This window comes from Bos grunniens, chromosome 1 (assembly GCF_055505025.1).
Source record: "Bos grunniens cultivar Pamir isolate PY7600 chromosome 1, Bosgru_T2T1.0, whole genome shotgun sequence".
In the NCBI taxonomy this organism is placed as follows: Eukaryota; Metazoa; Chordata; class Mammalia; order Artiodactyla; family Bovidae; genus Bos; species Bos grunniens.
Window position 1 is genome coordinate 68,506,975 of NC_141165.1, and position 19,493 is coordinate 68,526,467.

A 19,493-nucleotide genomic window follows, 5' to 3' on the forward strand; every position below is an offset into this window, starting at 1 on the left:
TTAAATACTAAGGTAAGTAGTGACCGCATAAATCCCTAGGAAAATACATAATCCAACATCTAATTTGATTTTCTTTTAAATTTTATTTATTTATCTTGGCTGTGCTGGGTCTTCGTTGGGGCACGGGCTTTGTCTAGTTGCAGAGAGCAGTGACTCTAGTTGCAGTGCATGACCTCCTTTTTGTGCTGGTTTCCTTGTTGTGGTGCACAGGCTGTAGGGCATGTGGGCTTCAGTAGTTGCAGTTCCAAGACTCTAGAGCACAGGCTCAATAGTTGTGGTGCTCGGGCTTAGTTGTTCAGCAGCATATGGGATTTTCGTGGACCAGGGATTGAACCTATATCTTCTGCAATGGCAGGTGGATTCTCTACTACTGAGCCACCAGGGAAGCCCCCTGATATTTATTTATGCCTATAAATTTCCTCTACCATTTTTCATTGTTCATTTATTTGTATTAGTTTTGCTTTTAACCATATATTTGTACTTTTTAACATATTACTTCCCTGGTGGCTCAGGAGTAAGGAATCTGTCTGCCAATGCAAGAGATGTGGGTTCAATTCCTGTGTGGGGAAGATCCCCTGGAGAAGGAAATGACAACCCACTCCTGTATTCTTGCCTGGGAAATCCCACGGATCCCTTGGGAAGTCTGAAACTATTACCATGACAGACAGGAGTAGACAGTCTAGAAATGTTTCCTTGTCCAAGTGGAAAAAGATAAAAATAAGTGAATTAAAAAAAAACAACCACAAAACTTAAACATGGGGAAGTGTGGTAGAGAAGAATAAGGAGTAATTTCAGTCCTGAGGTACAAGCATCTGAACTTAGAAAATTTTGACTCCTGTGGCATTTCTTAGAGTTTAAAATAAGTGCTTGGTAGGTGGTAAGAAATTTGAAAGTCTGTGTCTTCTTAGGAATATATGGGACAAACTAGGAGTTTGTCTACTTTAACTCTTTTTTTTCCTGAGTAATAAATCTTGATTGGATATTGTGACTATTTAGCTGTGATAAAGCCAAAACCAGTAATGAATATAATCATTTATTGAGTGTCTACTAAATAACATTATTGGATCATGGAGGAAGCAAGGGAGTTTCAGAGAAAAAACAAACAAACAAACTTCTGCTTCATTGACTACACTAGTTTGAACTGGACATAGAACAATAGACTAATTCAACGTGGGAAAGGAGTACATCAGGGCTGTATGTTGTCAACCTGCTTATCTAACTTATCAACACAGGGATTGAACCCAGGTCTCCCACATTGCAGGTGGATTCTTTACCATCTGAGCCACCAGGAAAACACCATATACAGGGTACATCATGTGAAATGCAGGGCTGGATGAATCACAAGCTGGAATCAAGACTGCTGTGAGAAATATCAATAACCTCAGATATACAGATGATACCACCCTAATGGCAGGAAACTAAGAGGAACTAAAGAGCCGAAAGTGAAAGAGGAGAGTGAAAAAGCTGGCTTAAATCTCAACATTCAGAAAACTAAGATCATGACATCCAGTCCCATCACCTCATGGCAAACAGATGGGGAAACAGTGACCGATTTTATTTCCTTGGCCTCCAAAATCACTGCAGACAGTGACTGCAGCCATGAAATTAAAATACTCTTGCTCTTTGGAAGAAAGGCTATGACAAACCTAGACAGTGTATTGAAAAGCAGAGACATCACTTTATCCACAAAGGTTCATATAGTCATGGACAGCAAGAAGAACAAAGAGGTCAATCCTAAAGGGAATCAACTCTGAATATTCATTAGAAGGACTGATGCTGAAGCTGAAGCTCCAGTACTTTGGCCACAAGTTGCAAAGAGCCAACTTAATGAAAAGACCCAGGTGCTGGGAACAATAGAAGGCAGGAGGAGAACGGGACAACAGAGGGTAAGATGGTTGGATGGCATCATCAACTGAATGAACATCAGTTTGAGCAAACTCCAGGATATAGTGAAGGACAAGGAAGCCTAGCGTGCTGCAGTCCATGGGGTCACAAAGAGTCAGACAAGACTGAGTGACTGAACAATAGCAAAAGTCTGACTGTGTGGAACTGTGAGAAATTCTTAAAGAGATGGGAATACCAGACCTACTTACCCATGTCCTAAGAAACCTGTATGCATGTCAAGAAGCAACAGTTAGAACCAGACATGGAACAACTCACTGGTTCAAAATTGGGAAAGAGTATGGCAAGGCTGTACATTGTCACCCTGCTTATTTAACTTATATGCAGAGCACATCATCGGAAATGCTGGGCTGGATGAATCACAAGTTAGAACCAAGATTGCAGGGAGAAATATCAACAACCTCATATATGCAGATGATACCATTCTAATGACAGTAAGTGAAGAGAAACTAAAGAAGCTCTGGATGAGGGTGAAAGAGGAGAGTGAAAAAGCAGGCTTGAAACTCAACATTCAAAAACTTAAGATCATGGCACCCAGTCCCATCATGGCAAATAGAAGGGGAAAAATTGGAAACAGTGACAGATATTATTTTCTTGGACTCCAAAATCACTGTGGACAGTGAGTGCAGCCATGAAATTAAAAGATGCTTATTCCTTGGAAGGAAAGCTAAGGCAAACCTAGACAGCATATCAAAAAGCAAAGACATCACTTTTCCAATAAAGGTCCATATATTCAAAGCTATGGTTTTCCAGTAGTCATGTATCGATATGAGAGTTGGACCATAAAGAAGGCTGAGTGCTAAAGAATTGATGTTTTCAAATTGTGCTGGAGAAGACTCTCGAGAGTTGCTTGGACTGCAAGGAGGTCAAACCCAGTCAATCCTAAAGGAATTCAATCCTGAATATTCATTGAAAGGACTGATGCTAAAGCTGAAGCTTCAATATTTTGGCCACCTGATGTAAAGAGCCAGCCAAGTCATTGGGAAAGACCCTAATGCTGGTAAAGATTGAAGGCAAAAGGAGAAGGGGACAGCAGAGGACGAGATGGTTAGATGGCATCACTGACTCAATGGGCATGAATTTTGAGCAAATTTCAGGAAATAGTGGAGGACAGAGGAACCTGGTGTGCTACAATCCAGGGGGTCACAAAGAGTCAGACATGACTTGAACAACACCAATAAATCATATTCTTTATTTGCATACCTTATATATTTATTTTCTATTCTTCTTAACATCCCTGTGAAATAGGCTGCACAGTGGGTATTTTCTCTCTTTTACAGATGAAGGGACAATTGTTTAGTGATAGAAAGTACTTCATCTGATGTCGTCAGGCTAACTATATGGTAGAGGAAGTTTCCCTGGCTCTGAGCCCAGGGTTACTTTTGTCATATCACACCAAGCTGCTTTCAGATTTATTATTTATATCCCCACTCCTCTATATGTTGAAGGAAATAGTGACCCACTCCAGTACTCTTGCCTAGAAAATCCTGTGGATGGAGAAGCCTGGTAGGCTATAGTCCATGGGGTTGCAAAGAGTTGGACACGACTGAGTGACTAAACTTTCACTTTCACTTTCTTCTATCTGTTGAACAGGAATAACAGTCCAATCCATTCAACTTCTGGGATGCTTTCATTTGAGACTTTTCCAACCAGCTCCTGTGTCCTTATGACACAGAAGCATGTGCTATAGTCCTGGCCTGGCTGGTAATACTCCTCTGTACGAAGCTTCAGACAGAAGTCTGTATTCTAAATAACTGAACCAGCTCTAGTTTAAATGGAAGAAGAATGTATTGGGAGGATAGAAACCATTGGGAAGGAAAAAGAACTGGACTAAGAAAATAGCTTAGAACCACCAAAAGCCACCAAATCAAGAACCCAACCAGAATCGATGCATCAGGCACAGTGGTATGGAATCACTCCATAGATGTTTACTTCCTCCACCTAGTTCTCTGTTCTCCATGAATAGTCTCTAAGTCCCTCTAAAAGCACTCCTTCAAGATCTTAAGTCCTGGGTGGAAAGATCCCTTTGTCAATCCTAAATCGCATATTCTTTTTCCAGCTTCCAAAAGGACAGAGCTAGAAATTTACCCTCTTTGGTTTCTCTAGTGTGATGGGACCTCATCAAGAATCAAACTTCATGTCAATGTATGGCAAAACCACTACAATATTGTAAAGTAATTAGCCTCCAATTAAATAAATTTATATTTTTTAAAAAAACGTAGATTTTTGGAAGTTAGACAAATTCCATGACTTTAACAGAGAGTAAATATGTGCATCTGATCACATCTTCCTTTGTCATGAAGTTAAGCACCTAGAGTTTAAAATTTAAGACACTTCTTCTCTCCCATGTTCCAACATAGATACAGGCATGTATACACATATTCTGAATGTCCCATGTGACTCTGAGCAGATGACCTTACTCCAGCTTGTATGCATCCTCAGTTATTAAAAAGGCACTTTATTCCTAACAAGGAGGCTAGAAGGATTTATGGCAACAATGACTTTGAACACCTGCATATTAAAAGAGCAATGCTCTAAGGCAGTTGAGAAGTGTTTCTCACTTTATAATTTTGGTGCATAGATGTTATCCTGTAGCTGCTTTAGAGTTCTTAACTCAAAAATATGTTTCCATCAACATATTACAATGTGCTTAACTGTAGTGAAAAAGAGTTCTATAAAAAAACAGAAATGTAGGGAATTCCCTCATGGTCCATAGGACTTCACACTTTCATTGCCAAGGTCTCAGGTTCAATCCCTGCTCACAAGCTGTATGATGAAGCCAAAATAAATTTTTAAATGATGTATTTCTTATAAAACACAAAACAAAACAAAACACAGAAGTGTGGAACCAAATGAGACACATCACTCTCAAATGAAGACCAGCCTTGGAGAAACCAGTCCTGATGTGTTGTTGGCCTTATGTACATATGGAAAGATAAACCATGGGTGGGGACACCTTAGGACAACTTGGCAGCCCTGCTCTGTCCAAGCTTTCATTCTTTGTGTTCTTACATTCCAGTTCAAATATTGATGACTGACCAGTTCACAAACATGCTGTTGTCTTAATACATGCAAATATCATTAATGAATGAAACAAGTGAAAAGATATATTCCAAATTAAAAATACCATGATTTTTCTAAACAAAATAAAACTAAGATTCACCTATAAATCCTTTGGGAAAACGGAGGAAGTGAGAAGGAAAAGGTTACAATATATTTTAAAACAGTAACTTGACTATGGAACAGATTTATGATCACATAAAATTTTTAAATAGCATAAGAGCTTAGTCTCCTGGACATGACAGTCTGAGGACATTTACAATTTTATTTTAAAAAAATAAAAAGCTCTTCTTGAGCTCCTGTGGCACCAAAGATGCCCTGAAACCTCAATAAAAAAATCTATTTTTACACTTTTACATGGGAGAGAAAAGATTGAAAAGAATATATAGAGCATATAATACCAGAACCAACCTGCATATCTGAGTTGTAAATATCTTGAATAGGTGTTCCTGAAAAGAACACAAATGAAATTGTCAGTTGCTGAAGCTGATGCAAGGAACACACTATTGAACTCCATTGATTGGTATAATTCCTTAAAATTTGTGGTAATATTCCACATGTCACACTCCCAAGTGTTGTCTGTTGATGTTTCTTGGCCCAGATGGGAGATGAAATTGTCTTAGTCAAAAAGTCCTCTTTCTTTTTCTAATATTAGGAAAAAAAAATTCCCTTCCTACAAAATAAGTAGATTTAAAGTAAACTTTGCCTTAACAGAACTCAAATAATTTGAACATAGTTTGTTTGAAGATATGTTAACGCTTACTGGGATCAAACAAGGGATCGAACCTATGTCTCCTGTGTCTCTGCATTGGCAGGTGATTTCTTTACCACTGAGCTACCAGGTAAGTATATGTGTGTGTGTGTGTGTGTGTGTATGTATGTATATGTATACACACACACACACACACACCTATACCTATTTGGGTAAAACACTAGGGCCCTGAAAATTGTATGGAAGCATTCCAAAGTATTCTGAAGTCTTACATGTCTTGAACCAGTCTACCAGTTTGTGTGTTTATTTATATACCACACCAGCATTTTTATACTGTGGTCCTTTTTGCTCTTAGCTCATTACTGGTCCCCTAGGACTTATGCACCTCTCTGAGGATAGCCTTACTGGTGCCCTTGCTGCTGCCATGCACCACTGGAATGACAGCCATGCTCGGCAAGGTACCCTTTCCTGATGTCCCCAGAGCTGCCAGCCCTCCAGGGGCCAGAGCAGTCTGTGTTCTGTGCAGAGATGAGAAAAATGACCTTCTTCCACACTGGTTCAAATCTTCATTTCCAGAAGACCTACTCATCTTTTGTGTCCTGATGTCATACAAAGACCTATGTAAAAAACACCTCTGCTTACACACCTACCTTTCCTAACTACGGTATTTAAAAATAAAAGCCTGTGGCTAGCAGGGCACGGGGCTGGCAGGGCATGCATAGCTTGTTGCCCTCTAGTTCCTCACTTCTCTCTCTTTTCCTGCAGCACAAAAGAGCCCAAATCAAAGGGTGCCTATCAGTGCTTCAGGCAATAGAGTCACTGAGACGAGGGCATGTGAAATGCAGTGGTCCCACTGGTGTAATATGAGCTCGGACTTATACCCTGTGCAAACACAGTGTTAGCTATACATAATGTGTGCATACATATACGCATATATATGTATATGTGTGCTTCTCTGCATGTCTTGTTGTCCATGCTATTAAGTCGATTAAGTTGGGTCTGACTCTTTTGCCACCCTATGGACTGTAGCCCACCAGGCTCCTCTGTCCATGGGATTTCCCAGGCAAGAATACTAGAGTGAGTTGCCATTTCCTTCTCCAGGGGAATCTTAGGGATCAAACCCACGTCTCCTGCATTGGCAGGCAAACTCTTTACCACCGAGCCCCCTGGGAAGCCCTCTCTGCCTATGTACTTACTCTAAATTCAAAGTTGTAGATTTGAGACTTGGATCACCTTTTACCAGCTGTGTAAACCTGGGCAATCACTTAGCCTGTCAGAATATCAGTTTCTTCATCTGTAAATGGGGAATTTCAGTAGATCCATAGTATTTACAAATTTAATGTTCATGGACTCAAGCCTGTGCAAGTGACCATGATGGACCGTGACATGGTAATTTGTAATCTTACTGAGGCATGAAATTGAGGCTCATGTTCCAAGGGGCTGTTGTGCAGAAATGAGCCAGTTAGCTAGGGCATAAGTCTTGTTAACTGCTCCGTAGGCAACTAGCCACATGGTTCATTGTTTTCTGCTTGACCCTGTGTACACAGTAAGTCTCTTGAAGCAATTAAGAAAGAAGTGTGTGGCTTTGTAGATGGAAAACACAACCAGCTGCTGCTGATGATAGATAGAAATGAAAAAAACACATGAAGATGTTCAATCTAATGAACAATGAAAACGAATCAATGAAATAAATCTAATGAACCAATGAAAAACAAATTCTTAAGAATTTTTTCTTATATGCATCCTAAAAGAATGTTGAAAAGTAACATGCCCCTTTACATATTTTAAATTGACATGTTAAATTTACTGTCATAAGTTTAAATACTTGAAAAATGATGTAATTTTAGCATGCTATAAATACAGGCAATTTTAAATAAAACTATTATGTCATTTCTTAAGTTGGTTCCAAAGAATTCTTATATCATAATGACTTGATAACTACTGTTATCCATTACAAAAACACATGGACAAGCTCTTTGTAAGAGAATGTTATATCAATTTACCTCCTTAAACTCATATTTTCATTCCATGTACCCTCAGAATTTTATCTTAGTAACATACATATTATATTTGAAAGTCTATTACTGATCACTCTATCATATTCCTTTTTTTTTTTAACTTTATATAATTGTATTAGTTTTGCCAAATATCAAAATGAATCCGCCACAGGTATACATGTGTTCCCCATCCTAGACCCTCCTCCCTCCTCCCTCCCCATACCATCCCTCTGGGTCGTCCCAGTGCACTAGCCCCAAGCATCCAGTATCGTGCATCATATTCCTTTACAGTATCATATTCCTTTACAACAGAAATATTTACATTTAATTTTTTTTATTTCTTGGGACCACAAAATTCTATTTAAAATATATTTTGAGTTTAATTGTTGTTATAATTTATAGTAGTATGCAATAGACTGGAGAAGGCAATGGCACCCCACTCCAGTACTCTTGCCTGGAAAATCCCACGGACAGAGGAGCCTGGTAGGCTAGAGTCCCTGAGGTCATGAGGAGTCAGACACAACTGAGTGACTTCATTTTCACTTTCATGCATTAGAGAAGGAAATGGCAACCCACTCCAGTGTTGTTGCCTGGAGAATCCCAGGGATGGAGGAGCCTGGTGGGCTGCCATCTATGGGGTTGCACAGAGTTGGACACTACTGAAGTGACCTAGCAGCAGCAGCAGCAGCAGTGTGCAATAGATAGAAACAAAATACATAGTATAGTTCAATGTTATTCACATAAGAGAAAACAATTACTGGAAATCTGTATCTTAAGATAATACAAAGCTTCTATCTGTGGATGAATATGAATTGCTACTAGACTAAGCCAAAATTCAGCATTAATTCTACTCCTGTTTTTGTTTTCATAGACGGAAGTGCTAAAAAATGTTGCCCATAAAAAAATACAGAAGGAGATAGACATTATGAATATTGACATCCAATTCTTAGAACACTTTCCAAGTTATGTACCTAGTGATTTATCATTCAAAATTATTTTAATAACATATAAGCCAACAGCTTCATTAGAATTTCCATCAATTTTGTTGAAAGACACAAGTATCAGATTTAAAAAGAATTATTGCCTATTAATTTAGATCATTCACTTTCCTAGTACATAAAATAATATTTCAAATTGTCCTAATATTAGACATTCAGATTTTTCTATTCTATGACAACACACCATGATAACATTAGGAGTAGGTGAGAGATATGCTTTTTTTCATAAAGTGAAAATTAAAGAGTTATAAAAGACGAAATTGGAGAGAAGACCTGTTTGAGATGTAAGTTGTCAAGCAAACTGATTTTAAGAAACTGTGTCTTTGGAAGTTTATGCTCTGGAAATTGCTTTCCTAAAACTATTAAGTATGCACACATTCCTTGGGAAGTCTCCACACTCCGGTTTGAAGACCTCCATTGTCAGTTAAATGGTAATGATAGAGTATACTGTAATAACTTTATATGTGGCACTCACTCTGTACTTGTAGAACTGCTTTAAAAAATTTACTGCTTCTTTGCATTTAATGGCTGAAATGTGATGTTATTCGAGATTCTCAAGTATGAGATTCCCACAAATCTTGGGACATATCCCTAGTGAATACAGTACCTATGGCCACACCATAAAGCATTGCTCTGATAAAGTAAGTGAGATGAAGTGGGCAGAAGAGTTGTATCAATTGCAAAGCACCATAAACGTGTTCTGATATAGAAAGAATTGGCCTCCTTATAAGGAGAGGAAACACTGATGGCTTGGGAAGACCTGTGCAATGAGGTAAGAGCTCTAGGAAACTATTTAGCAGCTGATGAGTCCAAGCAAAGATGTTACTATAGGACAATAGCTACAGAAGCAGAAAGTAAATTTTACATCTGGCAAACCAAATAAAGAAGACTTACTTTTTTTTTTTTTTTAAAGAAGGATTAGGGCTGTGTTTTTTGCAACCCAACCTGATCAGCTGAGCCATCTGTGACTAAAGGCTAGTTCTGAGGTAGGAGACAGAATCTGTATTTGGAAGTACATCGAGTTTCCATGATTATTTTGCATTTTCTTTTTTTTGTTTGTTTGTTTTGTGTTTCCCTAATGACATTTAATTTCTTGTAAATGTCTAAGTGTACTTTTGCTGAAGTCAGAAGAAAATATCTTTAAATCCTTTGAAGCCCATATTATATCAGAGATCAGAATGCCTCTAGAGAGCAGATACCAGTAATCTCCTCACTGGCTCTGTGCTTCCTCTCTCATCTCCTTCCAACCTATTCTCCACACAGCTGCACGGATGAGTTTTTTAAAGTGAAAATATAATACATTCTCTCCTCTCCTTAAAGCCTCCTTTCCACACTGTGCTCAGATAAAGCTTAAGAAGTTATGTGGCCTAAAGTAGTGGTGTGTTGAGACAGGTTTGTACAGGCCTACAAGTTATTGTTAAATTTTGTGAGCTAATGGCCAAACTCATCAGAAACAGAATTATGTAGCCTTACAATTAAATAAATCATATAAAAAGAAAGATAATGAATAGCCAAAATTTATCACGCCTTAATTACTTTACATTTAATGGTTACTATTGTTCTTAAAGGAAATCAACCCTGAATATTCATTGGAAGGACTGATGCTGAAGCTCCAATACTTTGGCCACTTGATGCAAGGTGCCAACTCATTGGAAAAGACCTTGATGCTGGGAAAGATTGAAGGCAGTAGGAGAAAAGGGCACAGAGGATAAGATGGTTGGATGGCATCACTGAACCAATGGACATGAGTTTGAGCAAACTCCAGGAATATAATGAAGAACAAGGAAGCCTGGTGTGCTGCAGTCCATGGGGTCGGAAGAAGTCAGACTTAGCGACTTAATGTTCTTAGCAACTGAATGTTCTTAAGGTTATACAACACATTAAAAGATGAGTCCCACAGGTCAGTAGGTGTCCAATATTCTACTGGAGAAAGGCAAGAAATGGCTCCAGAAAGAATGAAGAGGCTGAGCCAAAGGGGAAAGGATGCCCAGTTGTGGATGTGTTTTGTGATGAAAGTAAAGTCCAATGCTGCTATAAAGAACAATATTGCATAGGAACCTGGAATGTTAAGTCCATGAATCAAGGTAAATTGGATGTGATCAAACAGGAGATGTCAAGAGTGAACACTGACATTTTAGGAATCAGTGAACTAAAATGAATGGGAATGGGCGAATTTAATTCAAATGACCATTGTAGCTATTACTGTGGACAAGAAGCCCTTAGAAGAAATGGAGTAGCCCTCATAGTCAACAAAAGAGTCTGAAATGCAGTACTTGGATGCAATCTCAAAAACCACAGAATGATCTCTGTTCCTTTCCAAGGCAAACCATTCAATATCACAGTAATCCAAGTCTATGCCCTAGCCCAATGACGAAGAAGCTGAAATTGAACAGTTCTATGATGACCTAAAAGACCTTCTGTGTGTTAGTCGCTCAGTCATGCCCTACTCTTTGCGATCCCATGGACTGAAGCCCACCAGGCTCCTCTGTATGTGAGAATCTCCAGGCAAGAATACTGAAGTGGGTTGCCATTTCCTTCTCCAGGGGATCTTCCCAACCCAGGGATCGAACCTGGGTCTCCTGCACTGCAGGCAGATTCTTTACTGACTGAGCTACAAGGGAAGCCCCAAAAGACCTTCTAGAACACCAAAAAAAAAATATATATATATATATATATCCTTTTCATCCTAGAGGACCGGAATGCAAAAGTAGGAAATCAAGAGATACCTGAAATAGCAGGCAAGTTTGGCCTTAGAGTGCAAAATGAAGTTAGACAAAGGCTAACAGAGTTTTGCCAAGAAACTCTGTTCTTTTCTAGAACAGAGATGAGAAGAGGTGAGAAAATAAAGTAAAAAGGCCATTAATCTTGCAAGTATCTCCTAGAATCGCAGGCCTCAGAAGAGGATGTATTAATTTCTTCCTTCCTGCCATCTACAGGTGGATAGGGTTCTGACCAAAGGAACTTTGGTTTAACAGTCAGGCAAAGAGGCAGGGTTTTCTGAGGCAGGGCTTTTATGTATGATTATAATAACAAAAACAATAAAAAGCAAGTCAAAGAAATAGTTCCAATATGAAGTCAGAATTGGCTCTTCCCTGCAACACCTCATGTTTCATAAGACCAAGCACACAGTTCATATCCTTTAGGAATTTTACTTCTCTGCTCCCAAATACACTGGGAGATTTTGTTTCTTCAATAATTAAGCGTGCAGGGTGCCTGACATTCATATATATACATAATTGTCCTAATTGATTAAACTTTTCAAATGACACAGTAAATTATAAAAATAATATTTTGCTTAGATACCCAGTAGCACTTGGAAAATAAAGTAACACTCAGGTAATTTAAAGTTAATATTCTCTGAGTCCAATTGTTATAGTATTATAGGACTTCTCCTGAACTGCATCAAGGGATCTGAAAATTAAATTATATTCTTTTCAGCACTGCCAGTAATAAGGCTTTGACAATCATAATCTGTCAATTTGCCTGATAGAACATAAGGCAGAATAGCATTCGGTTTAGTTTTTCTGTTTCAGTATTGACTTTCAGATCTTTTTTGAGAAGAGGCTGTGCTTCACAAGCCCATCAGTAGAAATATGAAACCATTTTATAGCTATTTTTCTCACAGACTTTCCTCATACCTTTAAGAGCAGAATTTGAAAGACAAAGATGTTTATACACTTGTTAGATTCTAAGTAGGGAATAAAGCTTTGGCTAACATAAAATCAAGACTGTTTTAAAATATTCTTATCAAAGAACAAAACAAAACCCAATCCAACCAAACAAACCCAAGATTTATGTTAAACACCCTCTGCTCCAAATAATAAGGACATTTTAAATTTTGTTGATACAGTCATTTTAATTTACTGGGTCGCAACATGCCTTTGAACTATGGTGTTGGAGAAGACTCTTGAGAGTCCCTTGGACTACAAGGAGATCCAACCAGTCCATTCTGAAGGAGATCAGCCATGGGATTTCTTTGGAAGGAATGATTCTAAAGCTGAATCTCCAGTACTTTGGCCACCTCATGTGAAGAGTTAACTCATTGGAAAAGACTCTGATGCTGGGAGGGATTGGGGGCAGGAGGAGAAGGGGATGACAGAGGATGAGATGGCTGGATGGCATCACCAACTCGATGGACGTGAGTTTGAGTGAACTCCGGGAGTTGGTGATGGACAGGGAGGCCTGGCGTGCTGTGATTCATGGGGTCTCAAAGAGTCGGACATGACTGAGCTACTGAACTGAACTGAACTGAACTGAATAACAAAGGTAGCTTATCTGAACATGTAAGATTCATATAAGAGCTAAGGAAAGTCTTTAAGTGAAAAGCAGACCACAAGGTTCGAGGGGCTGTATGCACTAGTCAATGTTAAGAAGATGGAAAGTGAAAGCATCAGCAAGTCCTGTGGACTATAGCTCCAAACTCTATTGTGAATATATCCATTGTTCTCCATCTTAATACTACTAGCTCTGGTCAGGTCACCCTCATCTGTTGCCTGGCATCAGCTAAGGCGCATTGACCATCACCCTAAAAGACCTCATGATTGTCACAACACAACAGCTGCATTTTATTTCCCACATAGAAGCCAGGGGCACTGTGTAAAAATATTAATCAGATAGTGTTACTTTTCTGTCTAAAATTACCTAACATCTTTGTATTGCCCTTAGAATAAAATACAACCTCTGTGCTGTGGTCCACATGGACCTACAAAATTTGGTTCCTACTGACTTTTCTACCTCGAATTACCCACTCTCTCCATTTCTCTGTCTTATCTAGCCTCACTGTCCTTTTTTGTTCCTCCAATTTGTCAAGTTCATTCCTGCCTTGGAGGCTTTGCACTAATTGATCCCATTTCTCAGATGGTATAGCTCCGTCTTTCCTTGGTTGTCTCTTTCTCATTGGCTGAAATCTTAAGTCCTCTATCAGGCACCCTGAAACATTCTATAAAAATGTTATTTCTTAGTACCAGATTACTTTATTTAATTTTATATTACTTCTTACATAAAACTATTTTTGTTTATTGTCTCTTCATGTAGAAGGTATACTCCACAAGAACAAGAAATTTGTAGGTCTTAATCATTTCAGTCAGAATATACAGTGTCTAGAATAGTTTCTTGCAAATCCAAAGGCCTCAAATCTACTGGGTAATTGTGTTTAAAAGGAAAAGGAGGTGAGAAAGGTTGGTTCTGATTCTTGGGAAATTAGGAGTCAGAAAGTATAGAACAATGATGCTAAGGATGTCAGGTACTGAATTACAACATTTCTAAGAAGAAAATTGAGAATCCATAGTAGACAGGCTTTCATAGGTCTTGCATCAGTGTCTTTTGGGACCTTGGGAAATGCCAAGTACCAAAAAACTAGGCAGAAAGAAAACAGAAACTTGACCTGTTTTTCAAAGAGCATTTGCGAAGAAATTAGGGAACATCTCATGGGTCAAAATAGTGCCTGGTTTTGCCATTTAGGGGCATAGAGGTTTGCACCTGTTATGTTTCAGAACACAGGTTGTTATCTAAGGCCTCACTTTTAGCAACTGCCCACTGTTGCTAATAGGGGAGCCAAAGAAGTCTGTAGCCTAAAGCTAACTTGATGCTTATTCTGAACATATCTGCTGGGGCAAATAGAAATTATATCACAACTTGGTGGATCAAATTTGAGGTATTGCACTAGACTTCATGGTTGAAATATTTCTACTAAAATATTTAATTTGACTTCAGTGATTTAGTGAATTTCCTAACATGTGCCATGCTTTATAGAATATTAGGTTGTTTGTTAGTCATGGGCTATCTCAATTATGTAGTTGATTGAGTTTTCAACTCTCATTCAGCTGTTTTGACCAGTTCAAAGAATGCTATTCTCTAATCAATGCTTCTGCCCCCTTCAGTTCAGTTCAGTCCTTCAGTCGTGTCCGACTCTTTGCAACCCCTCTGCCCCCTTATATTGTGCTATTTGTAATGAGCAATTCTGACTATCTACTAAAACTGGATAATATTTCTTATTTCTCCTAACCCACCAGGCTGTTGCCTAAGGAATGCAGTAGAATCTCTTCCTAAATGTGTGAGCCTGAATTTTTAAAAGTCATGCATTGATTATTTCTATTTTTTTAAACACTGGTGAATTTTATTATAACAAGAGGATCACAAGTATTTTCAGCTCATCTAAGTATTATCAGAATTTCTTCCTTTTTCCAAAGCAACCGTTTGAGTTGGGTTGTAGATACATTAAAATATGTACAGCGCCATCTTTTGATGGCTATCACTGGAAAAAAATTACAATCATTGACATCCGTCACTTTAGCTTTTGCGAGCTTTTTAAAAATGATGACAGCCTACAACCTCCCAAACACAGACTAGTGTTTCCCGTCACACTGTCACATATATTTTATTGTTGTCGTTTTTAGGTGAGACTGGGCTGCCTTGTGATCACTGAAATGTCAGGGGGGAAAAATCACTTTCTACCACAAAGAGAAAAATTAAATATTCTAAGAGAAACCTTAAAAATTCAAAGAAGTGACTCTCTGCTTGATGACACCATGATCACAGGGATGACTTTCGTTAGTGTTAATGGTAGTTTTGGATACACTGATAGGTGAGATTGCTCGCGGAAGTTTCATCTGTCTTCTCTGATTTGTATGTATAGAGCAAAGACAATGGCTATTAGTTTTAAAAGAAAAAGTATAAAATGCAAACAACTATTTTATTTAGTACAAATCTATGAATGCACTTAATACATTTATATATTTAAGTATTTAGTACAAATCTATCTATGCATGACCATATATAAATGACAGAGCCTCTCTGGGCATTACTCTCCTTAATTCCTAAGTTAACCAGATAATTAAAAAAAAAAAATTCTTTCACCTAGAAAGCTCTATGATCTTGCCTGTTGTTACTAAATTATCACAGTGTTTAGCACCTAACTGTATCAAATGGAAAAGCAGATGTCAATTTAACATCACATCACTAATTTGATAAAAATGTCCACACCTATGGGAACCAGGGAGAGGCGGAAAGAATGGTAGATCATTTTTCCTCAGGAATTCCAAGGGAGACAAGAATTTTCCTTTGTGGGACCACAGGAAGTGTTTGGGGTGGTAAAGAGAAGGAATAAGTTCTTTCACTTTTTATGAGATAATGTTTAAAAAACATTTTCTACTCCAAAGAGCGTAAAGGATTAGACCCAGGCAGAAAGCAGCTGTCTTCCTAGGCTGTGGAAAGAGGTCTGAGTTCAGAAAGAGAGGTGAAAGAGAGTGAAAAATAAGTAGTATTGAAAGAGATACTGGTTTAGAATATTCCATTTTAAAAATTAAATGAAGGCATTACACTCCTTATTTAAGAACCTCTGTGAAACCAAGTAAATGTGAATATAAGCAAACAAGCATGTCACAAACTGCTAAACAAAATGGACAAAGAAAAAAATGCATATTACCTTAGAGAAGCAGCAATAAAACCGAAGGCTAATTTCCAACAATAACCATGGAATCCAGGATACAATGCCCCAAGGGTCTTTCAAGTTCTGGGGTGGGGGTGGGTTGGAATGCCAACCTAGAATTTTATTCACAGCCCGAAGAGTCTTTCAAATGAAGGCAAAATAAAGACATTTTTACAGAGAATGTGTTGACAATAGACCTGCACTTCAGTAAATATTAAATGAATATTAAATGGAGTTCTTTGGGAAGATTGATTATCTTGAAAGCATGAAATTGCAGGAAAGAATGAAGAGCACCAGAAATGGGAAAATAAGTTAGTAAATATCTATCTCCATGGATTATTTCAAGACCTTAGTAAGAAGAAAAGACTTGCTAATTATAAAAATATGCAGATGTAAACTAGATGACAAAAATAATACCTTAAAAGGCAAAAGGTATGGAGTTAAAATGTTATAAAAGTCTATTGTTTAGGAAGTAGCAAATGTATATTACATTATATTACATTGTATATGTATATTTACAGCAAATTTTATTAAATGAAAGATGAATATTGTAACTCCCAGAGTAATTTCTAAGGAAATGCTAAAATTAGGGCTTCCCAGTTGGCACTAGGGGTAAAGAATCTGCCTGTCAGTGTAGGAGATGCAAGAGACATTGGTTTGATCCCTGTGTTGAGGAGTTACAGCAAAATATATTAAATGAAGGGTGAATATTGTAACTCCCAGAGTAATTTCTCAGGAAATACTAAAAGTATATATAAATTATATGGTAATGAAGTAGAAAAAAGTGGAATAATTTTAAAAATCCCTGTTTAGTTCAAAAAAGCAAGAATGTATTAATAAGCAAAGAAGATAGTAGAAAAATAGAAAACAACTAACAACATGGAAGGCTTAAACCCAAATATAACTGTCACTACATTAACTATGATAGAGTCAAATTCCAATTAATAATCAAAGATTGTAAGCAGGATAAAAACAAAGTACAAATACACTGGGTTATGAGAGCCACAACAAAAATATAGTATACATAGCCTAAAAGTGCAAAGATGGAAAAAAAATGTATCTTGTGAGAACCAGCCAAAAGGCAGATGGGAGAGGCTGTATAATATTAGACAAACATCTTTTGACACAAAAATATTACTAGAAATAGATGCATTTAATACTAATAATAAATTCAATAAGAAGATATAATATTGTCTTTTGTATATATACCTAATTACATAGTTTCAAAACATGTTTAATAATAATTGACAGAACCAAAAGGAAAAATATACATTTCCACAATTATATGAGAGCTTTAACACACTCTTCTTTAATTAATAGAATAAGAAGGCAAAATATAATTAAAGGACTATAGAAAATATGAACAGACCTATTAACAAACTTGATCTCAGTGACATGTATAGATGACTACACTTCCAAGTGCAGAATAAACATTCTATTCAAGTGCACATGAAATGCTTACCAATATAGACCAGTATGCTAGGTCAGAAAACATTTCAACAAATAAGAAGGGTTGGGATCATAAACAGCACATTGTGTTCCCTGACCACAGTGGAGATAAACTAGAAACCCATAACTGAAAAATAATTTACAAAGAGATCAAAAGTAGCCCTTGATATCCAGAACTGGCCTGACACAGCAGGCCTCAGTGTAAAAGCTCCTGGTGCTCACAGCTAGGCCATGTGGTTCTCTGGTTAGAGAAAAACAATCTCACAGTATATCAACATCAGACAGGATCACTATGAGACTGTGATGGAGTGAGGCAAGGGAATCTACTTCATGATTTTGTCTAAATACAGATAAAAACAAGGTCAGTGTGCAAACAACAAAACACCAACATCCCCTACTTCCCACTAAGGTGAGTGATTACTGCTGCTTTGTAAATTATAGCTGCAGCCCCTCTCCCAGACTACCCTGCATATAGATATAATTTATTGTAATAGTCAATCATAAAATTGTTCCTTTTTTTATAGTACTTTATCTAGGATAAACCCTCACTTCTTTGAGCCTTCTCCAAAATTACTCAGTGAAACACTAATGCTATAATTGGTCCTTTCTAACACCTTCTTGGGGCTTCCTTGGTGGCTCAGACAGTAAAGCGTCTGCCTGCAATGAGGGAGACCCAGGTTCAATTCCTGGGTCAAGAAGATCCCCTGGAGAAGGAAATGGCAATCCACTCCAGCACTCTTGCCTGGAAAATCCCATGGACGGAGGAGCCTGATAGGCTACAGTCCATGGGGTTGCAAAGAGTCGGACACGACTGAGCGATAGTAATCTTGATCTTGAACACCTTCTTGGGTTTCCCAGGTGGTGCCGTTAAAGAATCTGCCTGCCAATGTAGGAGACACAAGAAACATGAGTACGATCCCTGGGTTGGTTCCTCTCTTCCTCTGGAGAAGGAAATGGCAACCCACTCTGGTATTTTTGCCTAGGAAATTCCATGGACAGAGGAGCTTGGTGGGCTACAATCCACGGGGTCACAAAGTATTGGACAAGACTCAGCATGCGTGCACACACGCAACACCTTCTTACTAAGATGCCCCATAGCTCCCCATGATATAAGTGCTGTAGTGAATAACAAGCCCAACTGGCTCAACTACAGATGTTAACCTGACTGTCTCTGGCTTCAATGCATTGACAGTTAAATCTCCAAATCTTTGAAAAATAAGCAGCATACTTCTTAATAAGCCATTGTCAACAAAAATATTACAATGAATTAAAATATATTTTTATTTGGATGATAATAAAAATATCAAAATGTTTTTGGATTCAGTTAAAGTGTTCTTATGGAGAAGGAATGGCAATGCACTCCAGTATTCTTGCCTGGGAAACCCCAGGGACAGAGAAGTCTGGCAGGCTACAGTCCATGGGGTCAAGAAAGAGTCAGATACAACTTAGCAACAACAAAGGGTGCTAAAGGAAAGGAAAGTCTCTAGTATCTACAGCTGTAACAACCATCAAACACAGCTTAGCTCTTAGGCAGCTTAGCATAAACTTCTCACCAGAAGTCTAATCACCTCAGTTTCTGTTACCCAATACATCAATCCAGCTTTCAATAAAAATCTGAGGGATACTATAAAAGGCAAGAAAAAGACACAAGCTGGAGAAACATAGCAAACTTTAGATCCAGACTCAAATACTATTTAACACAGATTTTGGAATTATCAAATAATGGATTTAAAATAACTATGATTAAGATATTCAGGGCCTTAATAGAAAAGTAAACAACATGCAAAATAAGTAAATAACCCCAGAAAGATAGAAGATCTAAGAAAGAATACAAAGAAAATGCTATAAATGAAAAACACGGTAACAAAATAAAGAATATCTTTGATGGACTTATAAGTAAACTGGATATATTCAAGGAAAGAATCAGCTCGCTTAAAGATATGTCAATA